At 45.5% G+C, this 16,379-nt stretch overlaps 1 pseudogene; it reads right to left on the reverse strand.

Moving 5' to 3' along the window:
- The window catches only part of LOC139416311 (glutaminase kidney isoform, mitochondrial-like), a 32,954-nt pseudogene that overhangs the window by 4,450 nt on the left and 12,125 nt on the right, over positions 1 to 16,379 (reverse strand).

A 16,379-nucleotide genomic window follows, 5' to 3' on the forward strand; every position in this document is an offset into this window, starting at 1 on the left:
GCATTTCGCTACACTCGCATTAACATCTGCTAACCATGTGTATGTGACAAATAAATAAATAAATACATTTTTTTTATTGATAACTCATAGTCTAAGAGTTTAGGAATTGGTATAACTATTGGTAAGACTCCGTGAAGCTCAAACACCCAGACTCACTTTTTTCTCCTTCAGGTAGTAACCAATAGCAAAATTCCTATCTCCGGTCTCTTTCTCTGACTGGAAACTGTGAAGGCAAATACATATCACAAGCAGTTTATCGCACCACAAAGTGAAGTTACTGCATGGGCTGCAACATTGGATAATTGCATTTGCATATTATAACATTCAATTCGACACTCACGTAGCGTTGCTGAAGCCCACATACTCTGTGCCGGCCATCTTCTTTAAGTATTCCATTACCTACGATAAAAGATGTGTCAGTTGTGAGATGAAAGAATTCACCGAGTGTACAAAACATTAAGAACAACGGCTCCTCCCATGACATAGACTGACCAGGTGAATCTAGGTGAAAGCTATGATCCCTTATTGATGTCACTTGTTAAATCCACTTCAAATCAGTGTAGATGAAGGGGAGTGGTCAGGTTAAAGAGGGATTTTTAAACCTGGAAACAATTGAGACATTGATTGTGTATGTGTGCCATTCAGAGGGTGAAGGAAAAATAAGTGTATTTTTAACGGGGTATGGGGTATGGTAGTGGGTGCCAGGCGCAAAGGTTTGTGTCAAAAGAACTGCAACACTGCTGGGTTTTTCACGCTCAAGAGTTTACTGTCTTTATCAAGAATGGTCTACCACCCAAAGGACATCCAGCCAACTTGACACAACTGTGGGAAGCATTGGAGTCAACATGGGCCAGCGTCCCTGTGGAACACTTTCAACACCTTGTAGAGTCCATGCCCCGACAAATCGAGGCTGTTCAGATGGCAAAAGGGGGTGCAACTCAATATTAGGAAGGTGTTCTTAATGTTTTGTACACTCAGTGTATAACATGTACATTGTTACTAGTAAGACGTGTCAGAGGTCTGAAATCTTAAAGGATACTCACATAATCAAACCGCTCTGCCTTGTTTGAGTTAGGCTGTAAAAAAAATAATAATACCATTTCAGTACAGTATTTCTGTATTGACACTATGCAGAGAGCTTTTCGGCCCCTAGGTGGCAGTGTTTGTGTATTCTGGCACAGCGTGCTGTTGGTGTCAGACAGATTCTGGGTGGGCGTGTGGGGTACATTTAGTCACGGTGTCTGTCTGTCCGCCTGTCTGTCCACGTGTGGTAATGTGATGAGTATGACATGGGCTTGCAGCTGCGGGGCAGGTTATTGCCCTGCTTGGGTTTCAGGGTCCAGTGAAAGATCGCTGCCAAGTCGTTAAGTCACCAAAAAGGGCAGAGACTGGTACTTCCCCTTACTGCTCTGAGCCACCCTGTCCTGAAAGGTCAGAGATGATCTGAAACATTACGGTGACTAGTTGAGTTGTCCTCAGGGAATAGGTTTCTTCTGACGTGGTGCAACCCATGTCTCCATCAGTAATGTTCTGATGGAATGTTCATGAGTAGTGACACGTTTTTCCCACGTTTTTCCCACGTTTTTCCCACGTTTTTCCCACGTTTTCACACGTTTTCCCCACGTTTTTCCCACTCGTAACTTCTGAGAGTTCTGCTCTCTCTGAAAGATCAACTGAAGTTTGCACAACCTTTATAAATATCATTTGAATAAACTCAAATTAAAACTTGCTAGAGGTGCTGCACTGACTTGGACGAGTACAAGTAGTACAATATGTGCAATAGACTTATTAGCCAATTAAATGACGTTCGGCCATCTCCATCTGTTCTTGCTTCATGTACTTAAAGGCCCAGTGCAGTCAAAAAGTCGATTTTTCTGTTTTTATATATATTTCCACACTATGAGGTTGGAATAATGCTGTGAAATTGTGTACATTTAAAAAAAGGCCGCTTAAAATTTCAGCCTGTTTTGGTATGGAGTTTTGGTGACGTCACCGGGTGGTCAAAGAGCTAATAGACCAATAAGAGAGTGAGTTCCAAACCTCTCTGTCAATAACAGCTAGTTTTCCCCACCCACTCAGACCACTCCCAGACAATCCTAGCAAAATTATTGCATGAGAAATTGACTCTTCGTTAAGCACAGCCCCAGAATTTCTTGATTAGCAAGGGGTGGTCTGTGTTTAATTTAATTGTTTATTACAAACACAGTTTGAGATCATTGTGAGGGGATTTCACCATTGGTTGAATGGGGATGTGTTATCCGAGGTGGCAACAGTAACCAAGGGGGGTGACGCTTAGGGAAGGGTCAATTGCCCTTCACTAAGAAGCTTTTTTTTCTCTCTTTTTGACCATTTTAATTGAAAACAATCACAGTAAGGTACTTATTTGTTACCCAGAAATATGATATGATATTGAGATAAAAACATATGCATTGGACCTTTAAAGGACCCTATGTAGACATTTTAATTTCACTTTGTCATTACGGGGTTTTGTGTGTAGATGGGTGAAAAAATAAATAATATTTAATCAACTTTGAATTCAGGCTGTAACACAACAAAATGTGGAATAAATCAAGGGATATGAATACTTTCTGAAGGCACTGTAATTGTTACCCAGAAATGATATGATATTGAGATAAAACCGTCTGTATCAGACCATTAAAGAACCCTGCGATTGTCAAAGACGTAAAAAATAAACACACAAACACACCTACTCTTCCCAGCTTTCTCATTGGCCTGACTCACACCCCCCCCCCCCCCCCCCCCCCCCCCGACCGTAACCCCCTTCCCCACTACTGTACGTGACCCGCATAGCCAAGAGGCATATCTCTCCAGTCAGCTGGTAAGGACAGGCAGCCAGGCAGGGGGAGAAAAACACAGTAGAATAGAGGTCCATGTCTACATAAGGCAGAGGCCAGCCCTCTTTCCCCACTGCTTTAGCTGTTAGAATGAGGGCAATGCTGACTGATAGGGAGTCAGCTGGTGATAACTTATTGACCTCTGTCCACACAATATAGGGCAATTGGTCAATGATTGATGGTAAAGTCTGACCGTGTCACTTGGCTGTACTAGTTATGACAGTTTTCCTGATTTCTTGTATATCTGATGTTGGAGTGGATTTGGTGTATAGCAGTTTGCATTCATACAGTATATGCAATGCAATGCTTAATCTGTGTGAATGTAATGTACTACTGATTTTGTTTCAGTTATCGAGCAAAGATTAGAGCTCTAATTCCAAAACCTCATGAAAATCTTATAAGAGATTATACAACGGGTGGGTCTAATCCTGAATGCTGATTGGTTAAAACCGCATTACAGCCAGTGTCTATTCCACAAGTTACCACCAGCTAACTCTGACGTTAAAATGCCTATTTACTCTGTTCAATATGACTGCGCAATCCACTGTCTCATCAGCCCAGCCAGCCAATTTATAAACTTGATCTCCATTATAAAAAGCATCAAGACATTATCTCACATTTCTTTTAGAGTAAAACGCCTAACAACAACAGTGCCAATATATCCTCCAAACACCGGCTTCGATGACATTATCACTTAATTATAACATCAGTGCACCCAGGAATCCCCTTACCTTGAGCAGAGAACTGATGACAATAGCCCCGGCGTTCACCATAGGGTTGTGTGGTTTATCTGTCCAGAGAGAGAGAGAGGACAATGTTGTCACTGTCGTGCACTCCACCACCACCCTATAACCTAAAGATATGTCCAGTAAAATAACTTCCACTAAGAAAGTTAACACATGCATGTGTGTGCCAGAGATTAACATATGTCATGGCACCTAGCCAGCTGAGAGGGAACCTGCAGATAAGATGCATTGACTTGCTAATGATCAGATGGCCTGTTCTTGCTCTGTTGACTGTACCTACAGCTTGTTGCAATCATTGGTCAAGCTGATGAATATTTTCCCCTGTAGTTGCAGAGAGGTTGGCTCTCTTGTCTTACCACAACTGTTTACTGAAATGTGTAAGTGTTTGCTTCCACAGTGTGACATTGGAATGAACTATTTACTACCCTACAACTGAGTTAGGTTAGGTCAGGCGATATTCTACGTTATCATTTCAGGGTTCAACGTAAGGACGTTTTCCCCCCAGTACTTAGATGCATTCGAGTGTGGAGCATCTACATAGAAGTGGATACAGAGACATGGGTCTTTCTATGAACTAGGGTACCACTGAGGATTTCCTACACTGGACAACTTGTTACAGTTGTTGATAAGTCATTGATAATAATTCGCCATTTTTTTCTTGTCATTACATTGAGATATAAGGTGGATCATAGCTTTTAATTTTTTTTTTAAACCTTTATTTAACTAGGCATGTCAGTTAAGAACAACATCTTCTTTACAATGAAGGCCTAGGAACAGTGGGTTATGGCAGTGTAAGTTGTCATTATATCACATGTAAAGCATTAATCAGTTCAATTTGACATTGAACTTGAACCATGTAAGAATCCTGGTTCTAGCTGTCACAGTTGTTAAATATAGGAGATCTCAGAAATGCAGCGTAACTACATATTATGGACTGAAAACAGTTTTCATGGGCACACATGTCCAAAATAATAATTGTGTTGCGAAATCGAATCCTTCTAACCGAAAGTCACCTTACACTGATAATTAAAACCTAAATCGGTACTGCCATTAAAGTGGTTCTTGAGCATTTGGTGTCAAGCTGATTAGATATGCAGGGATATTTTCACACATCGTCATCTGATCTAGGAAGGAATTTTCCGAATGACAGTCAAGTGACGAACAGCTGTTGTGATAGTGCATGCGATGCAGCAACAGGCCAAGTGCTGGAGAAAAAAAAAGCTGTTCGCAAGGAATGTCCAGAATGTTTTGGTTCTCATTTGTTAAATTGGCGAAGACAGTTGTGCCTGGATCCACGTTGGATCTAATATCCCTAGCGAATGGAGGTTGATCGTCTGTTGTCTGCTTGATTTGCAACAGGGTCTCGTTAGAATTAGCAGAGAACGCATCAAGGTAATGTGTTCATGTTTTTGTGCCTTGGTTTGGACACCAAGGCTACTGTGCGCAATCGTGTAGGATCGACTATTGCGCAACACCCAAAAATAGTCCTATGGATTTTTCTGGATATAATGACAACACATGACATAGCCTAGTGGGCTTATTAACAATATGATCTGGTAATGAAGTAACACGACAGATACGTACTTTTTTTCATGTTACAACTGCAATTTTAAACATAGGGGCTTGAAGTTGCCTACTTGAAATTGAATTTGGAGCTCAGAAATGCAAGTACTGGAATAGGCCTTACCTTGAAAATCAGACATTTCCTCAAGTTGGTGATTGAAAGTCCTTGTAATTATTGTATCCAATTTACAAGTTCTCCTCCTCCTCCTCCCTTATAATTATCCGTAATTTAATTTTGTATCCGTTTTTGTGAGAGACGTCATTTAACATTCAAACAGTGGCCACTCGTTTGTTTCCCACGGCTTCAATTGAAGGGTGTTGCGCTACGCTGTCGTGGTCAAACCAAGTGCGGTTATTATGAGAACGACATCTAACATCTAATGTAGGATTCAACTTGACTTTCCATACAAGTCAGTCAATTAAAAAGGAATCTGTTTTTTGGTAACTTTCTCATTATAAAAACAGCGATGGTGAGATTCAAATGATGAGATTAATGCTACTGCCACAAACTACAGACAAACCGCCAAATTTACATCCAATCTATTAAGTCAGGCAATGTCCACATTATTCTCACATATTTTAGAATGTAATAATAGTTTGAATATCAATGCTAGGCCTAAAAAATGAAAGTGGTAATGGCCTACTTTTTCATTTTCTTTTAACGCTTTTTGAGGGGAGATCTATACTACGCCCTATTTGTACAATTATATACATTATACAATTGCATTACATCGAGGTCCTTGAAAATCAAAACGAAGTGCTTGACAAAGTCTCTGAAAGTCCTTGAATTTGACTTGCCAATGTCTGTATGAACCCAGCTTTAAACGATCCTTAGTCCTAGGCCTATAGAACCCAAAATGGTTCTACCTGGAACCAAAAAAGGGTTCTCCTACGAGGACAGCCAAATAATCCTTTTAGGTTCTAGATAGCACCTTTCTTTCTAAGCGTGTAGGCAGACAGGGTTAGGGTAACAGTCTCTCACCCTCCTCATCCAGTGACAGCTGGTTGAATTTGAGTCCGCTGGGCTCTTTGCCCACGTAGCGATGCACATGCTCAGTGCCAATCTCGTGCACAGCGATGGCGTACTCCAGAGGCTTCACACATGATTGAAGACAGAATGGAACCTTGGTGTCACCTGCAGAATGTCTGCCTCACGCCAGCAGGGCACAGGGGAGAGATCATGGGACAGTGAGAGGAAGGCTGAGGTGAAAGCAGATACAGAGGAGGATTCTACATGAACAAGTTAGGCAGACACTGACAAGGCAAGATGGGGTGGGGGGGATGACATGCGAACTGCCTGTTCAATGCTCTTCATTTCAGTGACATGGGATAAGTGTCTTAAAATGGAAACCAGTGGGGGATAAAAGGAGACTATGTACATAGAGCAGATAACACAAATGCTGTAATCTCACCTCTGTCCATCCACGGTGCATAGTGACACACCCCACAGATCAGGGCTGAATTTAGCCAGTTGAGGAATATAATCTGCCACCTGAGCAAAAGACACACACACACACATACACACACACACACACACACAAAGGAATGGAGTGGATAAGTCACGTGTCATGTATGTCAAAGGCAGGTATATACAGTACATGTGTGTATAGCATGTGCATGCGTCTACGAATGTACAGTGTGTGCATGCTTTCATTCAGTACGTGCTTGTGAGTGCGTTTTCAGTGAGCTCTGGTCCGTGAGCTTGTGTGCAGTGATGTAACCTAGCGAATGTTTTTTTAATGCGTGCAAGCAAATGTTTGGTGGTGTGCTTATTTTAGCATTCATATGTGAATGTGTAGGTGTGTCTGTGTACAGTATGTGAGAGAATGTTTTTAACGTGGGAATGAATGTGTGTATTGTGTAGCCCAGCGGTTCGCAACCTTTTCCATTTCCCTGAGACCATCATTGTCAAAAGCTCTCGAGGACCAAAGATATTTTACGTAAAATATCTGGGAGGTCAAATTTTCTCAATTTTAGCAGTGCATTTAACACATTAAAAAGGCCTATTATAAACTATTTACATTGTAAAAAGTCACCCCAAAAACATCTACCAACATTTGCAGACCACCCGCAGTGCACCGGTCCGCGGACCCAAGGTTTGAACACAGAACTCACGTGTCCCCCAACCTGCCTCTGGGTGCTGTAGTACAGCTGGTTGATGTTGGACGCAAACGCCTCAAAGTCTGGGATGATGAACTTCCTCCTGAACGCCTGGGTCAGCAGCAGGATGTTAGCGCCCACACACCTGAAACACATACATAAATATCACACACATACTTCAGATACTCACTGTGGCTCAGTTGGTGGAGCGTGGTGCTTGCAACGCTAGAGTTGTGGGTTCGATTCCGGCTGGGGTCAGCCGTACAAATGTATGCACACACACTGCGATCAGTCACATTAGATTTTTTTTTTTTAATAGTATAACTACTGTATTATCACACACAGTGTCAGTGACCTATGGCCCCAATACAAGGCTGTTGACTCTTATGCAGTGTCTAGGAGTCAGCAGCCATGTATCAGGGCTAAGTGACCTGTAACTGTGGAGCAGATACACCACTGACCCTATGACGAAATCCTAATGACACCAACAACCTAAAAACTGGACCCCAACCCGGGACTAAATTAAACGCTGAGAATAGACAGCCTATCATATTGTAGACACACACCTGCCTTTACCACTAGACAAACATTGCACTAAGTTTAGTAAGCACTGACGTGATCTCAAAGAACGGCATTGAAAATTGCTCTCATAGCTGTGATGAGCCGAAAGATCCGCCGGGGCTTGTTAATACGCAACTTGGTTTAGAGTTTGGGGCACTGGGGAGGCGAACAGAAGGATCGCATCATTTATAGAAATGGGATTTTTTTTTAGTGGCCTATCGCTAGTGACCACCACAGAAGAAAAGACCCATGTCTAATCACAACACATTCTTATTCTGTTCTACATGACTTTATGTAGTGTGTGTGTGTGTGTGTGTGTGTGTGTGTGTGTGTGTGTGTGTGTGTGTGTGTGTGTGTGTGTGTGTGTGTGTGTGTGTGTGTGTGTGTCTTTGGACCTAGTTTAGAAACAATACCAAGCACAACACCAAGTATCAATCCAAGATTTACAAAGGGACTGTAGGTATGCAGTATTCAATCACTGGAATATAGTAATTCAATGTAAGAAGAAGTCTACCAGACAGGACTCGCTACTGTAGCAGGCCAGTGTCTGAATCATCACGGCATTCATTAAGTTAGCTTTGCCACTTAGGAAGTAATACTGTTTGGACAGTAGTCTAGAGCCCATCAGACCTCGCTGATAAGCCGAGCTCCTAATACAACCAGCCGCCTGCAGTTCACCCACTACGCTGGCCTTTCATTAGCTCCTGTCCAGCCTTAAGCCCTGCACAAATGTCATACTCTGTTCGCCAACAATTCCAGAACTCTCTCTCTCTCTCTCTCTCTGCATGTGTTACGTTTACATGCGCATCAGTGAGGATCAGAGGCAGCTGTCGTCCATTAAAACGACAGACGCTGTCCATCTGTTTTCGCCTCACATTAACCGCAACAGAAACACTACTACACACCCACATTCAAACATCCCTGACAATCAAAACATCCCTTCCATAACAAATCTCCACCTGTCCACTGTAGAGGTATGAAGAGCAGACACAGATACAGGCAGAGAGAGAGAGTGGAAAAACAAAGTCTTGGACGTTTCTCGTTAACACTGGGGGCAATAGTATAAACAGTTCCTCCGCACAGTGAAAGATATATATATACTTTCAAGAAAATGCAATGTAAAAAAAAAAAGGTGTGTGTGGTGTTTTGCCAATCAGCCAGAAGAATGAGAATACTCTATGTGGGATAGAGAAAGACACAATACATCATGCAACATTTCTGAATTAAATCATCAGTGTTTACTAGTAAATACTCTCTCTAAACCATCCTACAAGGTCATTTATATGATAAAAGGGCCAAATAAGGATATATCCATTCCATCTAATCCCAAATCATTAGAGAAAAGAATAGAATAAAACTTTATTGTCCATCCAGGATGGACATTTTTCCATTAAAAGAATCAAATACACATACATTCTCACATCAGACACATTTAAAACAGTCAGTCCATCATGTTGCATACACTAACAACAGAGGACATTAATACATTCACTCACAAACAACCACAGTCACAACTGCACTAGATAGATAAGTACATTACACTGATACAATTTACTTTACATTTAGTAGTCCAACAGCACAAGGAACAAATTCATGTTTGAACACGTTCTTCTCGGCCATGGTCATTCTGAAGCGCCGGCCAGAGGGAAGCCTCTCCAACTGAGGGTGTAGAGGGTGGGAGGGGTCGCCAACGACAGCCAGTGGCTTCTTTTTGGTTGCCTTGTGAAACAGACTGCTCAAATGTGCCTGTGGTCGACCAATTACTTTGCTGGCTGTGTTTACTATGCTGGTCAGTTTGCTTTTGCTACTCACACTCAAATGACTATACCAGACTGTCATATTGAACGTGTCACGCCCTGGTCTTAGTATTTTGTGTTTTCTTTATTATTTTGGTCAGGCCAGGGTGTGACATGGGTTATTTATGTGGTGTGTTTTGTCTTGGGGTTTTTGTAGGTTATGGGATTGTGGTATAGTAGAGTTGTCTAGGTAAGTCTATGGTTGCCTGGAGTGGTTCTCAATCAGAGGCAGGTGTTTATCGTTGTCTCTGATTGGGAACCATATTTAGGCAGCCATATTCTTTGAGTGTTTCGTGGGTGATTGTTCCTGTCTCTGTGTTTGTTTTCACCAGATAGGGCTGTTTCGGTTTTTCACGTTACGTTTAGTGTTTCTGTATTGTACGTCATTATCTTTATTAAAGATGTATGAAGATAACCACGCTGCATTTTGGTCCGATCCCTGCTACACCTCCTCTTCAGAGGAAGAGGAAGAAGCAAACCTTAACATAATCACCCACCACAACAGGACCAAGCGGCGTGGTGATAGGCAGCGGCAGCAGGAGCAGCGAAGTATGGAATATACGACTTGGGAGGAAATAGACAGGTGGGCGGTCGACCCAGGGAGAGTGCCGGAGCCCGCCTGGGATTCGCTGGAGCAGTGCGGGGAGGGTTATAGGAGAATGGAGTTGGAGAGACGAACACAGCGGCGTGGATGGAAGCCCGAGAGTCAGCCCCAAAAATGTCTTGGGGGGTGGCACACAGGGAGTATGGCGAAGCCAGGTAGGAGACCTGCGCCAACTTCCTGTGCTTACCGGGGGGCTAGAGAGACCAGGCAGGCACCATGTTATGCTGTAGAGCGCACGGTGTCTCCAGTGCGGGTGCATAGCCCGGTGCGGTACATACCAGCTCCTCGTATCGGCCGGGCTAGAGTAGGCATCGAGCCAAGTGTCATGAAGCCGGCTCTACGCATCTGGTCTCCAGTGCGTCTCCTTGGGCCGGCTTACATGGCACCAGCCTTGCGCACGGTGTCCCCGGTTTGCCTGCATAGCCCAGTGCGGGCTATTCCACCTCGCCGCACTGGCAGGGCGACCGGGGGCATTCAACCAGGTAAGGTTGGGCAGGCTCGGTGCTCAAGAGCTCCAGTGCGCCTGCATGGTCCGGTCTATCCAGTACCACCTCCACGCACCAGCCCTCCGGTGGCAGCTCCCCGCACCAGGCTTCCTGTGCGTGTCCTCGGCCCAGTACCACCAGTGCCAGCACCACGCACCAGGCCTGCAGTGCGCTTCGCCTGTCCAGCGCTGCCAGAGCCTACCTCCTCTCCAGCGCTGCCGGAGTCTCCCGCCTGTCCAGCGCTGTCGGAGCCTTCCTCCTCTCCAGCGCTGCCGGAGTCTCCCGCCTGTCCAGCGCTGTCAGAGCCTTCCTCCTCTACAGCGCTGCTGGAGTCTCCCGCCTGTTCAGCGCTGCCAGAGTCTCCCGCCTGTCCAGCGCTGCCAGAGCTGCCAGTCTGCAAGGAGCCGTCAGAACTGCCAATCTGCAAGGAGCCGCCAGAGCTGCCAGTCTGCAAGGAGCCGCCAGAGCTGCCAGTCTGCAAGGAGCCGCCAGAGCTGCCAGTCTGCAAGGAGCCGCCAGAGCTGCCAGTCTGCAAGGAGCCGCCAGAGCTGCCAGTCTGCAAGGAGCCGCCAGAGCTGCCAGTCAGCATGGAGCAGCCAGAGCCGTCAGTCAGCAAGGAGCCGCCAGAGCTGCCAGTCTGCAAGGAGCCGCCAGAGCTGCCAGTCTGCAAGGAGCCGCCAGAGCTGCCAGTCTGCAAGGATCCGCCAGAGCTGCCAGTCTGCAAGGATCCGCCAGAGCTGCCAGTCTGCAAGGAGCCGCCAGAGCTGCCAGTCTGCAAGGAGCCGCCAGAGCCGCCAGTCTGCAAGGAGCCGCCAGAGCCGCCAGTCTGCAAGGAGCCGCCAGAGCCGCCAGTCTGCAAGGAGCCGCCAGAGCCGCCAGTCTGCAAGGAGCCGCCAGAGCCGCCAGTCTGCATGGAGCAGCCAGAGCCGCCAGTCAGCACGGAGCAGCCAGAGCCGCCAGTCAGCATGGAGCAGCCAGAGCCGCCAGTCAGCATGGAGCAGCCAGAGCCGCCAGTCAGCATGGAGCAGCCAGAGCCGCCAGTCAGCATGGAGCAGCCAGAGCCGCCAGTCAGCATGGAGCAGCCAGATCCGCCAGTCTGCCAGGATCCGCCATTCAGCCAGGATCCGCCATTCAGCCAGGATCCGCCATTCAGCCAGGATCCGCCATTCAGCCAGGATCCGCCAGTCAGCCAGGATCTGCCAGAGCCGCCAGTCAGCCAGGATCTGCCAGAGCCACCAGTCAGCCAGGATCTGCCAGAGTCATCAACCAGCCTGAGCTTCCTTTCAGTCCTGAGCTTCCTCTCAGTCCTGAGCGTCCTCTCAGTCCTGAGCTACCCCTCAGTCTTGAGCTACCCCTTAGTCTTGAGCTACCCCTCAGTCCCGAGCTACCCCTCAGTCCCGAGCTACCCCTCAGTCCCGAGCTACCCCTCAGTCCAGAGCTATCCCTCAGTCCAGAGCTACCTCAGTCCTGAGCTGTCCCTCAGTCCGGAGCTGCCCCTCAGTCCAGTGGGGCCCTTGGTTAGGGTTACTAGGCCAAGGTCGGCGGCGAGGGTCGCCAATTTAAGGACGCAATGTAAGCGGACTAAGACTTTGTTGGAGTGGGGTCCACGTCCCGCGCCGGAGCCGCCACCGTGGACAGACGCCCACCCGGACCCTCCCCTATGGGTTTAGGTGTGCGGCCGGGAGTCCGCACCTTGGGGGGGGGGGGTTCTGTCACGCCCTGGTCTTAGTATTTTGTGTTCTCTTTATTATTTTAGTCAGGCCCGGGTGTGACATGGGTTATTTACTGTGGTGTGTTTTGTCTTGGGGTTTTTGTAGGTTATGGGATTGTGGTATAGTAGAGTTGTCTAGGTAAGTCTATGGCTCCCTGGAGTGGTTCTCAATCAGAGGCAGGTGTTTATCGTTGTCTCTGATTGGGAACCATATTTAGGCGGCCATGGTCTTTGAGAGTTTCGTGGGTGATTGTTCCTGCCTCTGTGTTTGTTTGCACCAGATAGGGCTGTTTCGGTTTTTCACGTTACGTTGAGTGTTTTTGTATTGTTTGTCATTATCTTTATTAAAGATGTATGAAGATAACCACGCTGCATTTTGGTCCGATCCCTGCTGCACCTCCTCTTCAGAGGAAGAGGAAGAAGAAAACCTTAACAGAACGCGAGGATGCTCTCCACCAAGCTGCTGTACACTCTCTCCAGAACATCCTGTCTGACCCCAAACCCATTTAATTTCCTGATTAAGAACAAGTGTGGGCTTGCTTTTAAATAAAAAAATACAATTTGTGTCCCTTGGTATTTTAAACACTCAACCACCTCCACTGGTTGGTCGTTCAGAGAGAGTGGTTGGGACATTGGTAAGAATGGTAGCCCTTTTCACTCACAGCTCCTGTCATCCTGTATAAAGGGTTGAAAACGATTTTGCCATCGATAAGCAAAATTGGAACCCAGAGGCTGTACAGTAAAATACTATACATGACGTCAGAGCTTAGGTTCTCCGGTTAACAGCGTTGTATGGGTCTTGACTGAGCGCAGTTATAAACTTGCGCACCGCGCACAACAAAACGATTCCCCCATCCCACCCGCTAATTGGGCTAACTTTTGCACCTTTGTTGTCGTCTGAGAGAGTCGATGTGTTCTGAAAGATGAGATTTCAATAAATATCACTTTGATGTCACACAAGCAAACCGCACACCCGTGGGTCCAAATCTACACTTCACATTTCTACATTTGAAAACATGTCATTTACAGTATCAACCTTTATGATTGCTGTGTTTGATCCACAGTTAGAAGGATGACATGCGCTACAGCCTGGACAGAATGAGCCTGCATTTGTCGTATTGTGTAGAAAATTTGCAGCAGAACACACACTTGAATGCACGCCATTCTATGCACACAAAAAATTACAATCTGTTAGTCTGAAGTGCCTTTTAAAAGCCTAACCATGTATGAGCATATTTTACAGCTTAGCTAGCCATGTTGGCAATAGAATAAGCTTTCAAATTATTCCCGCCTGACCCAGATGGCGATTTTCAAATGGACCGTTTTTTGGGATTGCGTAAACAACAACAGTAATTGTGTGAGGGTGGGGACACAGGGCTGTATTACAAATACAAAGCGGCAAGTGTGCTTGATTCAGTTCCTCAATGGTCAAAGCTAGGAGAGCTCAAACAAGCACTTTATAGTTGAAGGCTCTTTCCTTGAGTCATAAAAGTGCATTGAAATGACTTAGTAGCTGTGCAGTTTGGAGAGGTGTGTGGCCACACCAAGTTAGACCTTTCACTCAAACCCTTGTAATCTTTTTTTCCCTCATCTTGCACATGCTTCAACATGCATGTTACTGAATGTATCTAAAGTATTTTGTTATTGACAAATGCTGTGTAAAGTACTGTAAATGTAAAATGCACGTAGAATCAACAGTGTCATTTTGGGGATTCAGTGGTGTGTTGTGTCCTCATCTTTGGTCTGATCATTTCCCCATTAATCTCCAAAGTGTCGTCTTTCAAATTGCATGCCTATTCTTATTATATTTCTTCTGTTAGAAGATGTGGCCCTATCCTGTTTTAAATGGCTCTATCCTATCCTGGCCCTATCCCGTTTTAAATGTTTTAAATGTGGCCCTATCCATATAGGCCAATTTCCACAAGTGTAAAGGGTTAACGTGAAAATAGAGCATTGCTCACTTCCTGAAGAGTTTCGGGTCCATCATGACTGTTCCGGCAGAGTCCTGCATTGACTGGCGCAGCTGACGCATACAGTCACTCAGCCTGGGATCCGATGTCAATAAACCTGTGCTCCTCAACGCCTGGAAGAAGGAGAAAGGAACATTTGCAAAATGAGAGTGAGAAAGAGAGACAATTAGACCGAGATAAATGAGAAGGGAGAGGGGGGGGGGGGATGGGGTTGTGGTGAGCTGATCAACACTGACACACCATCTCTAGAGTAGGGAGTTCCATATTTGAGCTCTCTCAGTAGACTGCTGAGCTAACCCCGGTGCTGGTCCTGCAGATGCTGGGCCTAATAGAGTAGATATATATTTGTACATAATGATAAGGACATGCGTAGTACATTAAAAGGTTAATAATCATAATAATAATATTAACTTATATTTTAGTTTTTGAGAAAACTGAGGTTATACAGGACTACAATAATTGTTTTAGTGTGTCATCTTCAATACCTGAATTGGAAAAAACCCTGTTTCCCATTAAGTGAGCAACCACAAGGGTTCAAGCAGTCCTGTAAACGACTCTGTAAAAGAGGAAGGAACATACTGTACCTACTGTATTGAAATCAGTGGTGTAGAGGTTTTTGTTGCCCACCTTTGGCGGACAAAATGCATTAAACGTTTAGGGAGCGCAACTTTTTTCACAGCAACCAGCGATCAGTTTAGCCACCTACTTTTTTTTTTTTTTTACCAGTACATCACTGATTGAAATCCCTCCCCTAAGCCAACTTCAAGTCATTCTGACAGCTATATGCAATAAGTATGCCTATTTCTGGGGCATCATGTGCAGTGACAGCAGACTTGCCTCATGGGAGGGTCCGGGAGGTTATTTTCAAGCCTGTGTGTCTGATCAATGCATTAATGATCAACACACACTGCTTGACTGAACTGTTGTGTTTAGTTATCACATGTCAATACTTCACATCGGGCAGTGGCTTTCATGAGAGGCTGATATCAAATTCAGACATACTGTATAGGACAGCAACATTCAAAGCTATATATACTGTGGGAAGTACAGTGTGTGTGTAATTTCTGGCAGAAGAAATTATGACAGAATTGTAAAGCTATTGAGATATTGAGATGTTAAATGAGAGAAAGTACTTCAAAGAAACTAGTTAAAAAACAGAATTGCTGGCCTCTCGAGTAGCTCAGCGGTCTAAGGCACTGCATCGCGGCGTTGAGGCGTCACTACAGCCTGGGGTTGTAGTGACGGGCTGTGTCATTGCCGTCTGTAACCGGGAGTCCCACAGACGACGCACAATTGGCCCAGCGTGGTCCGGGTTAGGGGAGGGTTTGGGGTAGGGGGCCTTTACTTGGCTCATCGCGCTCTAGCGACTCCTTGTGGTGGACCGGGCACCTGCATGCTGACTTTGGTTGTCAGTTGATGGTGTTTCCACCGACACATTGGTGCTGCTGGTTTCCGAGTTAAGCGAGCGGGTGTTAAGAAGCGCGGCTTGGCAGGTCATGTTTCGACGACTCGACCTTCGCCTCTCCCGAGCCCGTTGGGGAATTGCAGCGATGAGACAAGATCGTTATCACAAAATTGGGGGATTAAAAAGGGGGGGGGGGGTATTCAGTAACCACAGCTACAGTTCAGTGACAGTCCTTTCAGATCACTGTGTGTTACAGCCAACTCCTCTGCCGTGTCACTGTCATGCTAAACATATACAGCATAACATGACAACAAATGGCAGATCTCCCTCGTCTAAACTGGCAGATCAATCGAAGGTCAATACAGATATCATTATGTAAGAATATCAAGCATTGCATCATATTGAAATACAAGGTGGTAAGACATGTTGGTATGTGACATGCACACAAAGATAATACAGTGCTCAGAGAGGAAGAGGCAAAGCGAGAGGCTTGACTCTGCCCCAAAATCTGTCAGCACGAAAAAAACTGCGAGAAGCAGAGAAAGTGTAGCCTGACAGCTCACAGTATATTCTTCCGCTGCTC

The sequence above is a fragment of the Oncorhynchus clarkii genome, chromosome 9 (genome assembly GCF_045791955.1).
Source record: "Oncorhynchus clarkii lewisi isolate Uvic-CL-2024 chromosome 9, UVic_Ocla_1.0, whole genome shotgun sequence".
NCBI classification, from domain to species: Eukaryota; Metazoa; Chordata; class Actinopteri; order Salmoniformes; family Salmonidae; genus Oncorhynchus; species Oncorhynchus clarkii.